This window comes from Rhinoraja longicauda, chromosome 31, assembly GCF_053455715.1.
Source record: "Rhinoraja longicauda isolate Sanriku21f chromosome 31, sRhiLon1.1, whole genome shotgun sequence".
NCBI classification, from domain to species: domain Eukaryota; kingdom Metazoa; phylum Chordata; class Chondrichthyes; order Rajiformes; family Arhynchobatidae; genus Rhinoraja; species Rhinoraja longicauda.
Genome location: NC_135983.1, coordinates 10,562,118 through 10,586,324, shown reverse-complemented (window position 1 = coordinate 10,586,324; position 24,207 = coordinate 10,562,118).

Below are 24,207 nucleotides of genomic sequence, written 5' to 3'. Positions count from 1 at the left end.
TGCAGCCCAGTGGTATGAACGTCGACTTCTCCAACTTTAGATAGTTCCTCTGTCCCTCCCTTCCCCTCCTCCTTCCCAGATCTCCCTCTATCTTCCTGTCTCCACCTATATCCTTCCTTTGTCCCGCCCCCCTGACATCAGTCTGAAGAAGGGTCTCGACCCGAAACGTCACCCATTCCTTCTCTCCCGAGATGCTGCCTGACCTGCTGAGTTACTCCAGCATTTTGTGAATAAATCGATTTGTACCAGCATCTGCAGTTATTTTCTTATACTTATGGAATCTGCAACTCTACTACTGCGCCACTGTGCCACCCATATATATATTTCAATCAGTCAAACATCCGTGGACGCAATATTCCGAAGGGCCTGTTTCCACGCTATATCTCTAAAGTCTAAAGGCAGCATCAACATATTTGGGATCCAGGGGGGTTATCAACACAAATATGGGTTCGGGCAACCATAGGTAAATTGGGAACATCATGCTTCTCTCCCCTTCGGAGTGGGAGGTCAAGGCTAACTGGGAACCAGTGGCCATGGTAGGACTTTGATTGAGATGTCCTGTGAGGGTTGTACCTGCTGCAGACTGGGCTGCCCTGTCTAGGAAACTGTCTGTGGCCAAGAGGTGGTTTTCTCGTGCTGTCGCCCTGACGGCCTTTTGGAATGTGCGGACCGGGCTCTTAGCTCATGCTGCCTCGGCAGGAACAGTGTGTTTTCAATTACTGAACTTATTTTCTCCCTAACACTTCAAGATGTGGGACCCGGAGGGAGTTGATGGAAAATTGGTTTCAGATATACGGTCTGGTGCTGACCACTCTTTTTCCCCTGCAGCTTGGATTTCCAGGCCTGGCAACTTGCTCTGTGCATTCATCCTATCTATTCCCCTCCTGATTTTATACACCGCTATAATATCACCCCCTCAGCCTCCTGCGCTCCAAGGAATAAAGTCCTAGCCTATATTGTGGAACTTGTGCAGAATTCGGACAGGTCGACACGGTAGAGTTGCTGCCTTACAGTGCCAGAGACCTGGGTTTGATCCTGATCAAGAGTGCTGTCTGTATGGATTTCGTACGTTCTCTCTGTGACCGCGTGGGTTTTCTCTGGGATCTCTGGTCTCCTCCCACACTCCAAAGACGTACAGGTTTGTAGGTTAATTGGCTTCGGTAAAAATTCTAAATTGTCCCCAGTTTGTATTTCCGTGCTATATCTCTAAAGTAAACTAAACTAAATTTGCAACCCTTCCTCTGGGGCCTAATTTCAATAATCATTTAATTGAGTAAAAGTCTGTACAATGCAGAATATGCCGTGGGAATTTGTGCGGTTGGTAAGTTTTATTAATAATCCAAAGACATTTCTGTTGGGTACTCAATATAGAAGTTGAGACAGCTGTACAAGACATTGGTGGGACCACACTTGGAGTATTGTGTTCAGTTTTGGTCACCCTGCTATAGGAAAGATGCCAATAACCTGGAAAGAGTTCAGAGAAGACTTACAAGGATGTTGCCAGGACTCAAGGACCTGAGCTTTCGGGAGAGGTTGAGCAGGCTAGGACTTTATTCCTTGGAGTGCGTAAGGCTGAGGGGTAATCTTGTAGAGGTGTATAACAACATGAGGGGAATAGATAGGGTGAATGCAGTCTATTTCCCAGGGTAGGGAAATAATGAACCAGTGAACATAGGTTTTATGGTGAAATTTAGTCAGAACTTGAAGGGCATCTTTTTCACTCAGAGGATGGTGGGTATATAGAATGAACTGGGTATTTTTCACTCAGAGGATGGTGGGTATATAGAATGAACTGCCAGAGGAGGTAGTTGAACCAGGTTCTATAACAATGTTTAAAAGACCCTTGGACAAGTACATGGATAGGAAAGGTGTAGAGGGACATTGGCAAATGTGGTCAAATGGGACAAGCTTAGTTGGGCATCTTGGTTGGTGTGGATGAGTTGGGCCTTCTTCTTCTTCTTTCGTGTCCATCATCCATTTTGCAAATGTTACATCACTGTCATCGTCCGTCCTGAAAAGGGCGCAAGCTTCCGGCGACAATCAGTGGGAGCCATCACTTGTACAGTAGACGATGGTGGGCCGAAGGACCTGTTTCTGTGTAGTACGACTCTTACTCTTTGATATTTTGTCGACCTAAAATGTTTCCAGAACTTTATGTTTCATTAAGAAGAGGAGGCCGTACAAGTCTCTCTATCCTCTTCCACCAGTCAGTGAGGTTAGGGGCGAATTGTGGCCTGACCCCTTTTAACCATCTTCCCTGCATTTCCTGACATCTTTGTGCGGAAGAACTCTTATCAGTTTGACTTTAAAATTAGTAACAGACTTAACATCGATTGCTGGTTGGGGAAGAGAATTCCAAATTTCGGCCCCTTGTGTTGTGGGGCGAATGGTTCTAATCTGGAGACCCTGACAGTAGAGAGACTTGCCCGCATCCTACCCATGAGGTTCACCGCCAAAGAGGGCTTGAGAGCAGGTGGCGATGGGCAAACCCAGTGCCCATCTTGGTCCGAGGGTGTCAGCAAAATCAGTGAGTTTGCCTGGGCATTTGTGGCACCATACCTTGTGAGGGAAGATCTTTAGGGGAAAGAATTGTCCACATGTGAACAAGTTACCACGATGCTGTCAAACATCTGCCCACATCTGTTGCCTCAGTGCTGCCACTGTTGCATCGTCGACGGACTGATGACCCGATGACAGTGTTCTCTCTCCTGCCACATTTTGCAGCAGTTTCAGTGACAAGCAACCGAGATCAGGATTGAACCCGGGTCTCTGGTGCTGTGAGGCAGCGTGCCCGTGCCATTTAGCTGGTTGGGATCCCATCTCACACTCTAGTTGAGCACAGCTGATCCCACGAATGTTGGAGACGATGCCTTGATGACTTTAACAAGCTGAGTCCCAGTGGGAAACCGGTGCAGTCACCATCACCGTTTCCCTGGCAATCTCCAATAACCAAAATTCCCTCAACCTTGAGGAGCATTCCCATTTCTCTGTTGGAGGAAACACTGGCCGATGCCAACGGCAGGCTGCCCGTAGCCCACGGCAATCTCTCGCTACCATCTCCTCTTATGCCAGTACATAGGGAGGTGGGTGAATGCCAGGGATGAGGGAATTCCGGGAATGCTGCAGACATTTTGATTGATTGAATGGATAGATACAGCATGGAAATAGGCTCTTCGACGCATCGAGTCCATGCCGACCATCGATCACCTGTTCACACTAGTTCAGAGATGCAACATGGAAACAGGCCCTTTGACCCACTGCGTCCGCGCCAACCAACGATCACGCCATACACTCGCACTATCCTACACACTTGGGACAATTTTACCAACACCAATTAATCTACAAACCTGCACATCTTTGGAGTGTGGGCGGAAACCAGAGCACTCAGAGAAAACCCACGCGGTCACAGGAAGAACGTCTAAACTCCATACAGACAGCGCCCATAGGCAGGATCGAACCCAGGTCTCTGGAGTTTTAAGGCAGCAGCTCTACCGCTGCGCCACCGTGCCGCACTAATGTCCTAATCCTTCTATGTTGTCCCACTTTTTCACTCACTCACTACACGCTAGAATCAATTTACAGAGGCCAATTAACCTACAAACCCGCACGTCGTTGGGATCTATTTCAGCCAGGCGAAATAGTCAGTATTCCCGATTCCCATCACCGTGGCAACTGGCACATTCCCACCAATTGTTCCCGAGAAGCAACTTCATTCTGAGAACATGAATTCTGTGGATGTGATCCAAGCCACAGAGCAGAGTCCAGCGCCAACTCTTGTTGGCTGCCCTCCCAGCTCAGCGCCACTGCCAACTCTCTGTCCCCTGTGCAGGGGGACCCTGGCTGGTGAAGCGTGGTCCCCATCCCACACTTCCCCAGGTCCTCCAGCCTGTCTCCCTCTGCTCCAAACTCAGCTCTGCATTCCAAGGCATTCCCGGCCGGAGGAGCGCACAGAATCGACGGGAGATTGTCGGAGCTGATGGCCGCACAATGTTTGCATTCGACTCCCTCACAGAGGAGGGTAGATACCTCGGCAGGGCCAGCACCATAATCAAGGACAAGTCGCACCCTGGCCTCACCCTCTTTTCCCATCTCCCATCGGGAAAATGTACAGACATGTGGAAACACACACCTCCAGATTCAGGACCAGTTTCTACCCAGCTTTTATCAGGCAGCTGAACCATCCTACCACGACCAGAGGGCAGTGCTGAACTACTATCTATCTCATTGGTGACCCCTCGGACTATCTTTGATCGGACTTTACATGCTTTACCTCGCACTAAACGTTATTCCCTTATCATGTGTCTATACACTGTAAATGGCTCAATTGTAATCACGTATTGTCTTGCCGCTGACTGGATAGCAGGGAACAATAGCTTTCACTGTACCTCGGTACACGTGACAATAAACTAAACTGAACTGAACCTCTTACCCTTGGTCACCAGCATGGACCAGCTGCCATAGCAACAGCTCCACCTGCTGGGGGGGGGGGGGGGGCGGAGGGGGTAGAGCCCAGGAATGCTGTTTTCACATGTTTGGTGTTAGCGTCTGACTGCAGATGTTAGCACACACCTCACACTTATTGATGAAACACAATCACGTGCCGAGCGTGCAAGTGCATGCGTGTGAGTGTTACTGTCAAAGGGTGTGTGTGTGTGTGTGGGGAAACTGTGAGAGGATCAGTGTGCGCGGGTGAGAGTACACGTGTGAGGGAGCGGATGAGTGAGGTGTGAGAGTGTGAGTAGGAGTGAGATGTGTTTTGTGAGTGAGTGAGGTTGTGAGTGGTGTGAATGTGAGGGGTTGTGAGTATGTGTGGTGTGTGTATGAGAATGTGAGCAGAGTGTAAGTGTGAGGGAGTGATTGTGTGTGAAGTGTAATAGACAATAGGTGCAGGAGGAGGCCATTCGGCCCTTCGAGCCGATCATGGCTGATCATTCTCAATCAATACCCAGTTCCTGCCTTCTCCCCATACCCCCTGACTCCGCTATCCTTAAGAGCTCTATCTTGCTCTCTCTTGAATGCATTCAGAGAATTGGCCTCCACTGCCTTCTGAGGCAGAGAATTCACAACTCTCTGACTGAAAAAGTTTTTCCTCATCTCAGTTCTAAATGGCCTACCCCTTATTCTTAAACTGTGGCCCCTGGTTCTGGATTCCCCCAACATTGGGAACATGTTTCCCCCAACATTGGTAACGTGTCCAACCCCTTAATAATCTTATACGTTTCGATAAGATCTCCTCTCATCCTTCTAAATTCCAGTGTATAAGTGTGTATGAGAGTTAGCAGGGTGAGCGTGAGGGAGTGGGTGTGTGTGAGGTCTAAGTGTGCACGAGCGAGTGAGTGAGTGAGGTGTATGTGTGTGTGAGAAAGTGTGTGAAGGAGTGCAAGTGTGGGAGTCATGTGTAAGTGAGGTATGAGTGTAAGTAAAGTGTGTGAGACTTGGACAAATACGATAGGAAAGCTTTAGAGAGATAGGTGCTAGATGTGGGCAAGTAAGACTAGCTTGGTCGGTGTGGAACCAGCCAACCAACCGGCTCACCAACTCACTAACCAACCAATCAACTGACCAACTAACTGAATCACCTTGATAGTCACTTTCCACAGCTAATGATCGCAGTTGGAGTGAGATTTATCGCCCGTGCCTCACTGGCCGTGAGCTGAGCTGAGTGACGCTCGGCCACTTCTGGGGTCAGATGAACCCCACTGCTATGGGGCTGGGGTTATGGCCAACCCAGACCAGGGAAGGGGGGCATCAGTGAACCGGAGGGTTTTAAATATGAGCAACCTGAGAACTTTGCCGCCAGAGCGATGGCACTCCACAAGTGGTGAAGGATGGCGCCCGATGAAGTGTGGCACGTGTCTCGCTGCTGATAAAACATCCCCACTCCCAATCTCGAACCAACTGCCAGAGGAGGTAGTTGAGGCCTGTGTTGTGGGATTCCGTGAATGAAATACCGTTGAGGCAGAGTCCTGGGTTTCACTGGCCTTAGAGTTATACAGCACAGACACAGGCCCTTTGGCCCAACTCCATGCCAACTTGTAGCCAACACCACCTTAATAAAGTTGGCCATACCTTGGTTTAGTTTGGTTTAGTTTATTATTGTCACCTGTAGAGGGTGGCGTGTAGAGTGAAAAGGTATTTGGTTGTGTGCTATCCAATCAGTGAAAAAGCTATCAGTGAAAAGACTTCCACCGGGTGGTGCCGTACTATGGCAGCCACGCCAACAGTCTGTCTCCTCCATTTTCTCCTTTTGTTTTAATCTGTTGTTGAAAGTATGTTTTAGTGTATCTTTAGTTTTGCATTGTGTTGGGGGTGGGGGAAACTTTAAAAAAATCTATTTCCTCGACGGAGATGCGACTTTTCCGTATCGAATCTCCGTCCGCGCTGCAGCCTAACTTCGTGGAGCTGCCGGCCTCTTGCTGGAGACCGACTTTGGGAGCTCCATCCGCGGGAGCCTGGGGACTTAACATCGTGGAGTGGAGTCCCTGTTGGGGATCGACCTCGGATCTCTAACCGCGGGAGCCTGCGGACTTTGACATCGTGGAGTTCGCGGTCCCTTGGTTTGGGACCGACTTTGGGAGCTCCAAGCCACAGGAGCTTCGATCGCCCCGACCCAGGAGCTTCGATCGCCCCGACCCAGGAGCTTCGATCGCCCCGACCCAGGAGCTTCGATCTCCGGCTGCGGATGGTTCAAATGCCCCGTCCGCGAGAGAATAAGGAGGAAAGAAGATAAGACTTTATTGCCTTCCGTCACAATGAGGAATGTGAGGGAGCCGCTGTGATGGATGTTTATGTTAACTTTTATGCAGTTGTGTCTTGTTGCTTTTTGGTATGACTGTATGGCAAATCAAATTCCTTATATGTTTTTACATACTTGGCTAATAAATTAATCACAATATAGAATATATCTGATTACATTCAATTCATCCACAGTGTACAGATACAGGATAAAGGGTATAACGTTTAGTGCAAGATAAAGTCCAGTAAAGTCCAACTAAAGATAGTTTGACAGTCTCCGATGAGGTAGATGGGAGCTCGGGCCCGCTCTACGGTTGGTGAGAGGATGGTTCAGTTGCCTAATAACAGCTGGGAAGAGACTGTCCCTGAATCTGCAAGGTGTGCGTTTTCACACTTCTGTACCTCTTCCCTAATGGGAGAGGGGAGAAGAGGGAGTGATCGGGGTGAGACCAGCCCTTGGTTATGCCGGTAGCCTTGCCGAGGCAGCGTGGTGTTGATGGAGTCAATGGACGTTTACCTGGAATTTAAATAAGAATTTAAAAGGCTGTTGGTGCCAGACTGGCACGGTGTGATGCTGAAGTACAGGCCAACCTCATCTCTGGCTGGGTTCCCGACTGAACAAATACTGAGCTCACATCAGATTGGTGTTGTTAAAATCCACGTACTGGGTCACCAGGGAATCCACTCATTTCCCTGGCCCAAAATATGCTCAGCAATAAGAAAGCCTGATAAACAAATTCTGATGTCGAACCAGCATCTGGATTATTCAGGCTGCAACCAGTTTCCCTGAAGCTGGCTCGCTCTCAGGAGAGTTTCCTTTCAACGAACAGCCTCGAGTTCTGGCCGTGTGTTTCGAGCAAGTGCTGGTCTGACGGTTTTAGAGATCAGCACGGAAACGTGCCCTTCGGCCCACCGAGCCCATGCTGACCATCGATTGTCCTGCGTTATCCCACTTTCTCATCCACTCCCTACACACCAGGGGAAATTTGCAGAACCTATCAACCCGCACGTCTTTGGGATGTTGGAGGAGACCAGAGCACCCGGAGAAACCCCCGGGGGGGATGTGCAAACTCCACACAGAAAGCACCCAAGGCTAGGATCGAATCCGAGTCTCTGTTGCTGTGAGGCAGCAGCTCTACCACAGCTGCACCACTAAGACATCAGTTAAACCCACAGTTACACATAACACAGCGGCACGGTGGCGCAGCGGTAGAGTTGCTGCCTTACAGCAAAGGCAGCGCCGGAGACCCGGGTTCGATCCCGACTACGGGGCTGTACAGAGTTTGTACGTTCTCCCCGTGACCTACGTGGGTTTTCTCCGAGATCTTCGGTTTCCTCCCACACTCCGAAGACGTAAAGTAAGTAGGTTAATTGGCTGGGCAAATGTTAAAAAAAATGTGTCCCTAGTGTGTGTAGGATAGTGTTAGTGTGCGGGGATCGCTGGGCAGCGCGGACCCGGTGGGCCGAAGGGCCTGTTTCCGCGCTGTATCTCTAAATCTAAAAAATCTAACATGGTTGTGTGGCACCAGTGCATGCTTGATGTAACACGGGTGCCACACAGTGTTGACTGACCACACATACTCATTTACTCAGCATCCTACAACGTGAAGGTGCAAGTGAAGGAAGGAGTCGGATCAAAAAGGGAAACTGGGGTGAAAGCTCTCCCTCCGCACGTGTGCGGCACAGTGGTGCAGTCTTTTGAGCCGCTGACTCAGAGCGACAAAGACCTTGGTTCAATCCCGACCACGGGTGCTGCCTGTGTGGAGTTTGCCCATTCTCCCTGTGACAGCGTGGGTTTCCTCCAGCTGTTCCGGTTTCCTCGCACATCCCAAAGACATGTGGGTTTGTAGCTTAGTTGGCCTCTGTAAATTGCCTCTCATGTGTGGGGAGTGGACGAGAATGTGGGATAACATAGAACTAGTGTGAAAGGGTGATTGATGGTCAGCGTGGACTCGATGGGCCAAAGGGTCTGTTTCCATGCTGCACCTTTCAATCAATCAGATTCAGGAACAGGACCGGGATAAGCAGGGGCTAGAATGGAGAATGAGGAGAAAACCTTGAGCCCGAGGGTGGTAAATCTGTGGAATTCATTGCCACAGAAGGTAGTGGAGGCCAAGTCATTGTGTATTTTAAAGCGGAGATTGATTGGCTCTTGATTAGTAATGGTGTCAAGGGCATGGGGAGAAGGCAGAAGAATGGGGTTGAGGGGGAAAGATAGATCAGCCATGATTGAATGGCAGAACAGATACACGATGGGCCAAATGGTAACCTTCTGCCCCTATGTGCCATGATTTTATGAACAACTTCTTCCCAGCTGTTATCCTTCCATAAACTAGGGTGTGGGGCTGATCTTCCAACATACTACCTCACTGCAGATCTTACACTTTTTATCTGTGACCGTAAAACTATAATGCCTTAACACTATATTCTGTACTCTGATGTTTTTGTCTTTGCACTGCCTGTTATGGCTTGAATGCACTCAAGTAGAGAATTGTTTGACTGGGGAGCAGGCCAAGTTTTACACTCAGTGCACGTGACAATAATAACCCCATACCAGAAACGGGCAGGGGCAGCCAAAAACAATCCCGACTGTCCTGAGAGGGTGGTTGCTGGCAAACATACACTCTTTATTATTAATAATTAAACAGAGCGTTTATTGCCAAATCTTCTCTGGACCACTTTCAACAATTCACATCCTTCCTCACAAAGGGAGATGAATGCTGTCCACAGTTCTCCCCTACGGTCTCACCGCTGTGCCACATAACTGAATCATAACCTCCCTGGTTTTTGCATTAATTCCGCTCACAAGAAACAATAACACTCCGCCGGCTTCCCTAATGACTTGCTGTACCTGCACGGCTGCCCTTTGTGAATCATTTGCTCGGATATCCGTGGTTTCTCCGTGCATTCCTGGAATTTTGGAAAATTAAAAGCATTGCGTCGACCATCGCTGCGGCCGCTTCGGTGAAGAGCCTGAGATGAAATCCGGCATGATCTGGGGACATCAGTCACACCTCCGACCACTCGCTCATCCCCTCTGCCCTGGTGACGGTGACTTTCCTGAAAGCCTCCCTCCCTTCCGACTCCTGATTCACAACTACTTTTGCGATGATACTTGCCCCATCCGTTAAAAGCCTATTGCGAAATAACTTGTTCATTACTTTACTTTAGAGATACAGCACTTTAGGGAAACAAGCCCTTCAGCCCAAAGAGTCCGCGTCAACCAGCAATCACGGTTAACACTATCTTACACACTAGCAAACAACTTACAATTTTTTACCAAAGCCAATTAACCTACAACCCGTATGTCTTTGAAGTTTGTGAGAAATTCAGAGCACACGGAGAAAATTCATGAGGTCACAAGAACGTACAAACTCCGTACAGACAGTACCTGCAGTCAGGATCGAACCCGGGTCCCTGGCGCTGTAAGGCAACAACTTTACCGCTGAGTCACTGTGCCTCCCCATATATTTCCTTCTCCATTCCCCACCATTGTAAATCTGTGGAATTCTCTGCCTCAGAAAGCTATGGAGGCCAATTCTCTGAATGCATTCAAGGAGCTAGATAGAGCTCTTAAGGATAGCGGAGTCAGGGGGTATGGGGAGAATGGGCAGGAACGGGGTACTGATTGAGAATGATCAGCCATGATCACATTGAATGGCGGTGCTGGCTCGAAGGACCGAATGGCCTACTCCTGCACCTATTGTCTATTCATTCCCAGGTTCATGGGAACAGATGTGAGCAGTCCATGAACACACTTGTGCCCTCGGAGAGCAGCCTAAAGTTCTGTGATCTGCTGGTGCATGTAAGCAGAAGGGGTGGTTGCTGGAGACGACAGACGGCACGTTTCCGGTGGTCGCGGGCGGTGGAGGCCGGGGGGACCCTACACCAGCCCGGTGACTGAGCAGATTTGGCACGAAGCAGCGGTGGAATGAGCCGACGGCAACGGCTGGGGGGCCAGGCCAACTACTTCATCCATCCAGCGCCACCTGGACACCGACCGGGCAGTAAAGTGAGAAAATAAGCAATTGCATATCTCCTTGGGCCAGGATCGGGCTTTTCAGGGATTTGGAAGTTGCAAGATGGTGCCAGAATATGGTGACTCTCTGTGTGCTGTTCCAGAAGAGGATCTATCATACTCAAGTATAGTATGATTGGCCTGGATAACATGCAGAACAAGTTCTTTGCTCTATCTCTGTATGGGTGACAATAAATAAACAAACTTAACTATTCCACTTTGGTAATGGTTTGTCAAAAGAGAGTTCTTCGGGCTAGCGGAATCAAGGGGTGTGGAGAGAAGGCAGGAACGGGGTACTGATTGTGGATGATCAGCCATGATCATATTGAACGGCATTTTTCCTGTCTCCACCTATATCCTTCCTTTGTCCCGCCCCCCTGACATCAGTCTGAAGAAGGGTCTCAACCCGAAACGTCACCCATTCCTTCTCTCCTGAGATGCTGCCTGACCTGCTGAGTTACTCCAGCATTTTGTGAATAAATACCTTCGATTTGTACCAGCATCTGCAATTATTTTCTTTCATTGAATGGCGGTGCTGGCTCGAAGGACCGAATGGCCTCCTCCTGCACCTATTGTCTATGTATCCATGTATCTATGTAAATATCCATAAAACCAGGGACTGGGATCCAGGGGCTAAGAGGCAGGGGTTGGAAAAAACGAAGCATTTCACTGACAATAATTGACCTAAGACTAAAGTTTTGTATTTCTGGCTCGTCAGATGTAGGTTCTGTTTGTGAGATAATGGGTTTTCTGGTGGGATAAATGGAATGAATGGTCAGGAGGGCTGAGTTCAGGCCCGTTGCCCCAGGGCCAGTTGTTGCCCAAGGCTCATTGCCCAGGACCTCAATACCTCATTGCAGTTCGTCAGAGGGATGTCTGAGTCCAGCTGGTTCCCAGTCCTCCGAGGACATCTAGTGGATCTGCCAAGAATCGCCTGGCTCCCTTTAATTCTCCCGGCTGCAAACACAGCCTCAGTCCTTTAACCGAGTCTTCAATTAAGCCTGAAAAAGACACAAAGTGTTGAAGGAACTCAGCGGGTCAGGCAGCACCTCTGGAGAACATAGATGGGTGACGTTTTGGTGACATTTAAAAGAGCTATCGCTCTGTACGAACCAGGGTCTTCAGAATCCTTATCTTTTTTAGGAATAAGTATTATTGTTGATTCAGTCAGAGTTTGTGGTAATCTCTGTTGTTTAAAGGCGTAACTATATACAGTTTGCAAACGTGAAGAGATCAAATCACTAAATTTTTTATAAAATTCATTATTTAAGCCATCAGGGCCAGGGGTCTTCCCATTTTTCATGGATTTAATGGTCTCTTCAACGTCTTTCATAGTTATTTCTGCGCCCAATAAGTTTCTGTCACTCTCATTCAAACCAGGGAGGTTACATTCCTGCAAAAAGTTTTGCATCTGCGCAGAGCTATCTGTTATTTTTGATGAATATAATGTCTGATAAAATTGCAAAAATCTCTGATTAATGTCCTTGGGTAGTTTAAGCAAATCTCCGTTATCTGAACTAATTTTATGAATTGTAGATTCATCTTCTAATTTACGGAGTTGACGTGCTAACAATTTCTGTGGTTTATCTCCAAATTCAAAATGTATTTGTTTAGTATATTGAAAAAGCCTTAAAATGTGAGCTGAGAGTATATAATTTAACTTATATTTGAGAGCAGCGATTTTATTATGTATTTCAATAGAGGGAGCGATCGCATTTGTTATGTCTAACTGTTTTATCTGTCTTTCTAGCTCATGTTGTACAACCCGCTTCTTCTTGTTTTGAGACGCTTGAAAGGCAATAATACATCCTCTCACAAACGTTTTAAATGTTTCCCAAAGCAGGGACGCAGGTGTTTCAGGAAGGTCATTTGCGTAAAAAAAGGTTTCAATTTGCGATTTAAGATAGTCATAACATGCTGTTTCATTTAAAATTTGAGGATTAAATCTCCAATTGGTCTGTTTCCCCGTTACTGCTTGGAGTTTTACCCTAAATGTTAAAGGGGCATGATCGGATATAATAATATTATGATATTTTGAATTATACGTATAAGGAATAAGTTTGGAGTCCACCAAGAAATAGTCAATTCTTGAGTAAGTTTTATGCACTGGTGAATAAAATGAATACTCTCGGCCTGAGGGGTTTTCAATTCTCCAAACATCTTTTATATTTGCACTATTTATATAAGAGTTTAATAATTCACACGACTTGGATTTTGTTTTCCTTTGAGTTGACGATCTATCCAAGTAAGGATCTAGTGTACAATTTAAATCTCCTCCAATTATCAAGTTATATTGTCCAAATTCTGGAATGGTATTAAATATATATATTTTAAATAACGGATTATCAAAATTTGGTGCGTAGACATTCACCAATATCAATCACTAATATAACATATCTACCTTCAATGTCAACTATAGAGGAGGTATACCCTTACGAATTAAAATGGCAACACCTCTTGATTTAAAGAGAAATGATGAGTGAAATAATTTACAAATCCATTTGCCTTTCAGTCTGTTATGTGCTACGTTTTTGAGATGGGTTTCCTGAAGGAACATTATATCAGCATCAATAGATTTTAAATGTGAAAGTACTTTACCTCTTTTAATTGGTTCGTTAATGCCCTTGACATTCCAACTACAAAATGTAATACCTTTACCCCCTGTTTTCATAGTAGTATCTTGCATCTTAACCGATAAATAATCTATAATAAAGCAAATGGCCTGGCACCCGAACTACAACATTTTTCTTGAATGAAGGGTGGATGATCTTTTGTACTACGTGGAATGTCTCCCGGAAATATCTCCCAAAAGTATATTAAATTCTGAGTAATGACATAATAATAAAAATTGAATCTAAAAAAAATAATCAATATATAAAAGGTTAAAAGAGTGCAGGAAAAAAAAAGAAACAACTAAAACTACAACTACAATTAGTGCAGTTAGTGATAGCCACCCTAAGGTGGCAAAAAATCTAAGGACTTCCGTGGGATGTAAAAAAAAAATAATACTAGCTCCGATTTTTAACGAAGTTGGTTTTTTTTAAAATAAAAGAGAGGTAAACGGGGCAGGTCCGAAACTAATTAGTCTATAATAAGCCGATTTTTCTGTCTAAGGTATATTAATTAAGTGTTCGAAATAAAGTTTACATAAATCAAATATTACTTGTACTTCTTATTAGTAATGATTAATAATAATATATGTTTTTTGATTAATAGTAATTAGTTACGATTAATATTCGTATAGTATGTACACTAAGCTTAAATCTTTAGATTGTAATATCTTAAAGTCCAATCAGTTGTCTGCCAATTAGTAAAGCCGTGAAGTGATATTCAACCCTTCAGCGACCTTTCGATCTCCCGAGCGAATTCCAGTGCTTTGTTGTGGTCAGTAAAAAAGGATTCTGTTTGATTGTAGGTAACTCGGAGTTTTGCTGGATACAACATACCAAATCTGAGCGATGGGATCTTCCTAATAGATCTTGACTCATTGAACAGTGCTCTTTTCTTGACCACCTCAGCAGGATAATCTCTGAAGATGCGAATCTCATCGCCTTGAAATTATAAAGTTCTGTTGATAGCAATTCTCGACAGCATATCTTCTAAAACGTGAGGATAATGCACCTTCAGTATCAAATGTCTTGGAGGGGCGTTAGCGCCTGGACGTGCTCTCAGTGCTCTGTGGGCTCGATCCAGCAAGGGCTTTGAATCCATTTTCAAAACTTCTTGTAAAAGCTCAGCAGTAAAGTCACGGAGGTTTTTAGCTTTCTCTTTGCCTTCTTTAACTCCAAGAATTCTTAAATTTTGTCGTTTAGAATGACCCTCTAGGTCAGTACATTTTTCAGTTAATTTCATTAATAGATCAGATAAACGCTGAGTCTCCGTCAATACTGCTTTTGTTGTTTCAGCACTTGTCTCGGCTAAAGCTTCCAACTCACATATAGCCTCGTCATGTTGTTGTATTGACGCAGTGATGTGTTTCAACTTTCTAACACCAAGTTCAGTGTTAATTGCATTTACAAGTGCTCTGTTGGGGGAAAATGGATCTCAATGCAAAATTATCACATCTGTGACTTAAAACAAATCAGAAAAATGTTGGAAATAAGACCCTTTGTTTCCATACTGGAGTTATTCCCAGGTAGACACAAAATGGTGGAGTAACTCAGTGGGTCAGGCAGCATCTCCGGAGAGAAGGAATGGGTGACGTTTCGGGTCGAGATCCTTCTTCAGACTGACGTCAGGGGATGGGGCGGGACAAAGATAGGATGTAGTAGGAGACAGGAAGTCTGGTGGGAGAACTGGGAAGAGGGAGGGGATAGAGAGGGAAAGCAGGGACTACCTGAAGTTAGAGAAGTCAATGTTGATACCGAAGCGGGGTAAACTACCCAAACGAAATATGAGGTGCTGTTCCTCCAATTTGCGCTGAGCCTCAGTCTGACAATGGAGGACAGAAAGGTCAGATTGGGAATGGGAGGGGGTGTTAAAGTGCTGAGCCACCTAACTGCTCATAAACAATCCCATTCTCTCCACCTTACTGCTCATAAACAGGCTTGACAAGAATACCAATTTTAAATTTTTAATCAATGTTTATTATTAGGCATTTATTTGATTCCTATCAATTTGAAATTTAAGTGTTCCATAAATTTGTGGCTATCGAATAGACAATTTATCAAAGACAGAGTGTCCACACAGCATTCCATTATCACCCGGCAGAATATAAAATGTACTTCAGATAATAATGTGAGTCAGGTTGGCTTTAAATCATTCCGTTCATTCGTCGGTTGTGCTATATATACAGGAAAATAAATTGAAAAATGCTAATTTCCTGGGGCTGTCTGATGTTTGATTATTCATAAATTGCCATTATTACAGTTCCTCATTGATCAGAGGACGAGGCGAGATTGACATCAATTTACCGATATACACTGCTCATCCCTGCCATAAACACGGAGTCGGTTCCTGGCTCAGTCATGAAGAAGGGTCCCAACCCAAAATGTCCATTTCCCTCCACAGATGCTGCCTAGCCCGCTGAGTTCCTGCGTTGTACTTACAGGAACTTGCCCATTTAACAATGCCCAGGAATCGTCCCATTAAAACACTTTAATAGATCGAGTGGAGGAATAATGATTGGCCTGGACAGAGTGGGTGTGATGTTTCCACGAGTGGAAGAGTCCAGCACAAGAGGGCACAGCCTCAGAATAAAAGGGCGCACCTTTAGAATGGAGATGAGGAGGAATTTCTTTAGCTAGAGGATGATGAATTTGTGGAATTCATCGCCACAGAAGGCTGTGGAGGCCAAGTCATTGGGTATTTTTAAAGTGGAGATTGATAGGTTCAGGTTGATAGGATTGAGGTTAGTGTTGCGCAGTGTTTAAGGCCTTTTTGGTTGTTGGGAAGAAGCTATTCTTGAATCTTACAGAATGCTACTATGGGCCCAAACCTCTCCTGCATTTGTGCAGCTCCCTCGTCCCCCCTTCCCCTCCCCTCTCCCCCCCCCCCCCTCCTCCTCCCTCCCCCCCACTCCATCCCCCTCAACCCCCTTATCCTCCCTCTTCCCCTCTCCCTCCCCACTCCCTCAGCCCACCCCCCTCCCTCCCTCCCTCGAAGATAGATTTAAACTTTAAAATGTGAATAACTTAAAAAATATAACACCGATTTCAATGAAACTTCTTCCATTATCACCAAAGGGACGACGGTGAGTAAGGTGGGCCTAAAATTGCCGTGGTATTGTGTACCGTTTTGGCTGTAGTTCAGGAACAAACTAACAAACAAACGAGTTTTAGTATATAAATAATCGGGTTTGATATGTTTTGCCTGGATAGCTCGTAAAGCACACTTTTTTTGCTGTATCTTGGAATACATGGCAATATTTGGGCGACCAAGGTGGCGCAGCGGTAGAGTTACTGCCTTGCAGTGCTTGCAGCGCTGGAGACCCGGGTTCGATTCCGACTGTGGGCGCTGTCTGCATGGAGTTTGTACGTTCCCCCCGTGACCTGCGTGGGTTTTCTCCAAGATCTTCAGTTTCCTCCCACACTCCAAAGACGTACAGGTTTGTAGGTTAATTGGCTTGGTCTGTGTGTAAATTGTCCCTAGTGTGTGTCGGATAGTGCTAGTGGGCGGGGATCCCTGGTTGGTGCAGACCCGGTGGGCCGAAGGGCTTGCTTCCGCGCTGTATCTCTAAAACAAAAAACTAAAGCTAATAAACCAACACCAATACGTTTACATGGCCTTTTTGTGTGTTTGGAGATAGAATGAATCTAACTGTGACCGGAGGAGCCAAAGGGCTCCACAGGTGGACGAGTGTGGGTGTTGTGCCATGCTTGGTAATGCACTGATATCAGCTCAGAGGACAGCAGCAAGCAGGAACACCAGCCATTTGGCACAACAATGCTAGGAGCATTATTTCATCTTCCCAATCGGCTGCGTCATAGAAGTTGTCATTGCTGAGATTTTGAGACAAGTTAACTTTTTCAGGAAATTGCTAGAAAGTTGACATAAAAAGTGCAGCATGAATAATTTTGTAGTCACAAGAGACCATAGTTGCTGGAATCTTGAGCAAAATACAAAGTGCTGGTGGAACTCAGTGGACCCATGGACAGACGACATTTCTGTTCAAGATTCTTCTTTAGACTCTAATCATAATTTAATAAATCAAATAATTTAATAATCTAATAAATAATTTTATCACACATTTATTGAGTTTACCTTTCCATGCATAAATAACTGTACTATCCTGGGGAAAATTAATATGAAAAATCTCCAACAGAGTTAACACTGAATATGATTACACTACAGATTTAAAAGTGCCAATTATAGATTTTATTTTTGCAATATTCACAGCCAGAGCAGAAAACGAGTCCCTAGTACTTTGAGCAAATTAAGGCCCAGAGTTCGTGGTTACAGTTGATTGTGAAACCATCAATGTTCACAGTGGATGAACAAGAATTTGGACAAATCGGGAAGTTTAAAAAAGAAATTCCATAACTACGGTCAGTGATGGAGGTAACCCCAGAGAATCCTTGTTGCAGACTCCAGAAATGAAACTACCACCATTTCCAAATTCCAGTCCACCCGCACTCTCGGTCTACTGGAGCGGCTCCCGATTCAGGGAAGCCTCAGGCACCTGCATGACCTCCCTCCGTTCGACCGGCTCGGCCCATGAACCGACATCCCTCACCTCGCCCTGCCATCTTTGTGTCTTGGAGATGCATCATGCAGCTGACCTTGACTGGTTCACCCTCCTACTGGTCCTTGATCCCCTTTCGACATCTCTAGCAACTCCCTCATCGGTTCTCCGGTCAATAGACAATAGATGCAGGAGTAGGCCATTCGGTCCTTCGAGCTAGCACCGCCATTCAATGTGATCATGGCTGATCATTCACAATCAGTACCCCGTTCCTGCCTTCTCCCCTGCCTCGGTCTTCAGAGAACGAGCAGCTTCCAGGTCCTGCGGTTTCCAACAATTGCCCACGGCCGGGCCGAGCCTTCAGGTCCTCTGGGCGGCTTTCCGGTTCCGCGGCACCTTGGGAAGACCAACTTTGACCTCAAAGCCACTTTCCTGCGTTAATCCCACGTTTCCTTATTTCTCCAGAAATCAATGGTTCTCTTGACAGTGATGAAATTGACAGCCTCCACAGCCGTCTGTGGCAATGAATTCCACAGATTCACCACCCTCTGAGTTCAGGTTGCAATCAGATCAGCCGTGACCTTACAGGACGATGGACAGATATGAAAGGCTGAACAGCCTGATGCTGCTTGTTAGCCCAAACAAATGTATTAGTACACTGGTCTTGGAGAAGAGCAAACAGAGATGGGGAAGATAGTTAATGCCTGCGCGATTATAGATGGGAGGAAGCAGTCGGTAGAGGAGGTCAGATACTGAAGAGATGTGATGTTGCAGCTTTCATTTTTTAAGCGTCCTCTGTTCTCCGAAACTGCCAGGCCTTTTCTTAAATTAGGCCATTTTTAGCTGAGTCAGACACTGAAAACATTAATTTTTTGCTCACTGAAGGAAAGATGAGACCTCTTTTATTCTGACCACAATGTTAAAAGCAGCACAAATATACTGATCCTTTCAAAGCAACCAGTCTTGTGGTTTGAAATTCTTTCAGGTCAAAGCATATTATTTTCCAATATTTGAAATTCTAATTCAGTCTGATAGGAATCTGCAGCTGTTACGGACCTGACGAATGGATAGAATTTCAAATCATTTTTGTTCTAATTTCCTGTCAACACATCATCTTTGCAGAAATTGTGGGCACATCAGAATTCAGCTTCACATCCCATTTAGCAACAGCTTTACCAAATAGAATTGATATTTATTTCCCTGAATTTCAACAAGTATTACAAGTGAAAATTTCAAAGGGGGGATTATGTTTTGTGATTTTTATAATGCCAGAGTTCAAGTAGAATATCCCAACACTTGCTGCCGTGTGAGGATTCTGGAGCATTCTTTCATTTGTGAAGAGGATCCAGGAGAAGGGGACATTTATGAGGATGTTGTCAGGACTTTGCCAGGACTAGAGGGTCTGAGCTATAGGGAGAGGTTGAGAAGGTAGGGGGATGAGGGGTGATCTTATAGAGGTGTATAAAATCATGAGAGGAATAGATTGGGTAGATGCATAGTCACTTGCAGGTGAATCGAGGACCAGAGCCATAGGTTTATGGTGAAGGGGAGTAACTTTTTCACACAAAGGGTGGCGGGTGTATGGAAGCTGCCAGAGGAGGTAGTTGAGGCTGGGACTATCCCAACGTTTCAGAAGCAGTTAGACAGGTACATGGATAGGACAGGTTTGGAGGGATGTAGACCAAATGCAGGCAGGTGGGACTAGTGTAGCTGGGACATGTTGGCCGTTGTGGGCAAGTTGGGCTGAAGGGCCTGTTTCCACATAGTATCACTCTATGACTCTATTACAGAACGTGAAATTCCGTCTCAGTTCAAGAAAGTGAAGGTGAGGGAAAGGATGGGTGGTCGCTGGAGGATGTAGACATGGGACAGGGAAGAGTTGTAAGTTCTTGGGGCAAATCCTCCAAAATTATGGAGAACTCGGGGATAAGGACCTGGACATTTTAACAGACATGCTGGCTGCAAAAACACAAAACCCCCCCAAGGGATCACAAAGGAAGAACAAGTTCAAAGCCTGTCGGTGGGCCTGAGCAGCCACATGACTATGCGAGTGGTGAGAACAGGAAAGGCCGGGACAGAGATAACGAGATTACCTTGGAAAGACAAAGGAAGGAACGGAGCCCAGCAGACGGGGGTGAATAGCCCAGCACCATCACCATCGTAAATGGCCCATCCATCGGGACAATGGGAGCCCATCCAGGTGATGGAATAACAATTAGGCCGATGCATCGTGACATCAGCAAACCCATTATCATCGGAAGCCTATTGTTCATGCCAGATCGAAACTGGCAATCATCAAAAGACCCTTTTGTCCAGAGGATCAGCTGGGAGTTTTCAAGGGAGAAGTTCTCAGGTAGAAAAAGGGGAGCAGGCAAGCAAGAGAAGAGGCCCCTTCTTGGTTTTCGGCTGCTCTGTTGGACGTCTCCTGACTCTGCATCAATCTAGCTGTAAGTACCCCAGACGACCTGGTGAAGTTCCCGAAATAGGATAGAGGTTGAAAGAAGGAGGGGGGGGTGTATTTGTAATTAAATTGTGTAAAGTAAGTTTTTACGACATGCCCGAAAATTTTTCTTTCCATAGTCTTAGTTTAAAGCATAAGTTTTGTCACGTGTTATGTAGTATTGGTGAGATTTGATTTTCCATTTGTTTAATAAAGCCTGTATATTTTAGACTCGCTTTGAGTCCGTCTGGGTTTCTGTTTTCTCTCATCAGCACGCTCTGGTCAAGTCAACCTTTTATCATATCCCACCATAAATTCCGAGGTCTCGAAACGCCCACTCTCCCTTTTGTATTCTCTCTTGGGAACCGCTCGAGTGGAGGGGTGGCCGGGGTGACTGTTTGACCCACCGACAAGGGAGAGAATCACTCGGGCAGTTGGGCCCGAAGTGGAGCAAAGGGAACGAAACCCCTACAGAGTATAGCACAGGAACGGGCTCTTCGGTCCATATCTATGTCAAACATAATACCAATATCAGCTCTCATCTGCCTACACACATGTTCTCTGCATATCCATGTGCATATACAAAAGTCTGTTAAATGCTTCCATCACCCTATGCAGCACCTTCCACGCACTCACCACCTTCTGTGTAAAAAAGTTGCCCTGCACATCTCTTTTAAACTTTGCCCCTCACACCTTAAAGCTATGCCCTCTATTATTTGAAACAAATGGAGAAAGAAAAGGACACAAAGTGTTGGATTAACTCAGGCGGCATTTCTGGAAAACATGAAAATAAACGTGACCCGAAACGTCCCCTCTCCGTTTTCCAGAGTTGCTGCCTCACCTTCTGAGTTACTCCACCACTTTGTGTCCTTTTGCGTATTAATCAGCATCTACAGAGAGAGAAAAGCAATTGACAAGAAGATTAGCCAAGAGCAGGGAGGAAATGAATGGAAAATGTGATGACCAAATATTTTCAACTGTATTGATTATGGAAGGTTGATGAGAATGATATTTACTGAGGCAGGAGTTACAGATTGCTGCGTCTTAGAAAAAATATTTCTGGAAGAGATGAGAATGATAACAACTTGGATAGGACTTTGGCAAACTGTGTTGCCATGCATATCAAACTGATTTAATGTTTCTTTGGAACAGAAAGCTCAGTTTTCGATCATATTCTCTTGCAATCACATTGATAATCACTTCTGAAGCTGCTGCTGGAATTCTTGAAAGTTGTCCATGTAAAAATCATTGAATCACACTAATGGCTGCAACCTAAATACTTTAGCATGAATTTGGCGGAAATCCGTGTTCGGATACAAACGCTATCTGATTTCCTCCTGCTGTTTTACAGTTGAAGTAAACCGATTGACTTTGAGCAAAAATCAAAGTGTTGGAGGAACTCAGCAGATCAGGCAGCATCTGTGGAGGGAATAGAGACTTCGGGTTGGAACCTTTCTTCATGCTTCCTCGATCGACTTTGTCTGTTCATGAGGCAACACCTTTGTATAGGGCTTCACCAAAATGAAGTTACATTAAAAAATGCCTTTGAAAAACTCTACGCTTATTCCAGCCTCAGCCTTAGATTAGTATGGGTATTAGGGGTTATGTAGAGATGGCAGGAGAATGGGGTTGAGGGAAAGATAGATCAGTCAAGATTGATTGGCATAGTATGCTTGATTGGCCGAATGGCCTAATTTTGCTCCTATAACTTATGAACTTATACTCATTCAAAGATGATTCATAAAATTTGCATTGGAGGCTATTGGTTTTACACTTTGGGTATTAAAAAACCCCCAATATTCATAAGTACCAGAATAATGAAGTGACTCCTGTGCAAAATGTAAAAATTAAGCTCATGTTTCATTCAATCTCCTCATTAACATGTACCTTTAGCACTCCAAATTGGCTAATTATCATAAAAAGCTGAGTCATTATGTAGCCGATGAAGCAAGACAATTTAAGGCAAAAATAAATAAAATTGTCCTTTAGCAAGGACATTTTCAAAACAAATAATATCAAGTCTAACTTTCCATTGCAGCCTTGATGTTCAGAGCATTGATTTTTTGCACTAGTTATGGAAAAATGGATGTTGGAATGTCAGCTGCATAGTCTAACATGAAATTGGATTCAACTGTTTAATTTTATTCATAAGCATAAGTTAATAAATAATGCAACAACATTTCAAATTTATTTGAGACACAAGGAACTGCAGAGTCTGACATTTTCAGCAAAATACAAGGTGCTGGACGAACTCAGGGGGTCATACAGCAGCATCTGTGGAGGGTATGGACAGACGATGTCTCAGGTCGGGACCCTTCCTCACGCCTAGCTCTGTTGTTTCACAGAAAATCAAATCCTTTGTCCAAAGTTTAAACAGTATCAAGGCATATGGAGATAAGTAGGAGATTGGTGTTGAGGCAACACATTTTTGAATGGGAAGGTGGTTGTGAGGTGGAGATGGATATTGACAGACGACTTTTGTGTTTTCACTTGATGCTTCCGATAGAAAGATATGCAATTAAGAAGTAAAGGCCAAGGATAGATCCCAGAGGTTAAGGTGCAAGTGGGGAGGATTTATGCCATTACCAACAACTCTCTGTCTCCCCGATCCGTGACCATATCACCCCCGTCCTTTACAAGCTCCACTGGCTCCCCATCCCCCAGAGAATCCAGTACAAAATCCTCCTCATGACCTACAAAGCCCTCCATAACCTGGCCCCATCCTACCTGACTGACCTCCTCCACAGGCACACTCCCACCTGCACGCTCCGCTCTGCTGCTGCCAACCTTCTGTCCCCCCCCCATCCGGACCAAACTCAGATCCTGGGGGGACAGGGCTTTCTCCATCGCTGCTCCCACCCTCTGGAACTCACTACCCCAAACCGTCAGACTCCTCCTCACTCACCACATTCAAAACATCACTGAAGTCTCACCTGTTCAGCACTGCCTTCAACCACTGACCGTCACCTCACCTTCTATCTCCTTTTTCTGTTCGTTTACTTATTTATCTATTTATTTTCTTCTCTATGTTCTAGTAATCCCTGTAAAGCGTCTTTGAGTGTTTGAAAAGCGCTATATAAATGTAATGCATTATTATTATTCGACCGCCCCGACGTGGCAACTCCAACAGCCTGACCGCGGGACAAGACGGCAGGGAAGAGAAAAAGACATTCTGGCCTTCCATCACAGTGAGGAGGGACTGGAGGAGACTCACTGTGATGGATGTTTCTTTTTGTTTGGTGTTAGTTGTGATTGTATGTGTTATTGCATTTTTATTGATTAATCTTATTGGTCTTATTGTTCAACTGCGGGTAATGTTTCATTTTACTACACATTTATGTGTATGTAACAAATAAACGACTATTGACTATTGACTATTGATATAAATGGATCCCAGGAAGCATGAACCTATCTTCATCGACAGGATGGTGGTGTAGATTCAACAGTTTCAAGTGCTTGGATGTGCATTTCTGTAAAGAATCAGGAAAACTCACAAAGATAGCTCATCAATGTCTTCACTTCCTTAGAAGATTGAGGAGTTCAATAAATCAGCAAACACTCTATCAAACCTCCACAAGTGTATCTCAGAGAGAATAACGACTGCATCACAGCCTGGTTCAGCAACATGAACACCCCGGAAAGAAGTAGGCTGCAAAAAGTAATAGACACTGCCCGGTCCATCATAGGGACTGACTTCCCTACCATCGAAGGAATCTACAGGAGGAGCCACTTTAAAAAGGCTGAAAGGCAGCTAAAATCATCAAAGACCCACTCCAACTTGACCAGTCTCATTTTGCTACAATCATTGAGAAGGTACAGGAGCCTGTAAAATCATGACCACTAGGTTCAAAACAGCAACTTCCCAGCAGCCATCAGGCTCCTGAACACGGC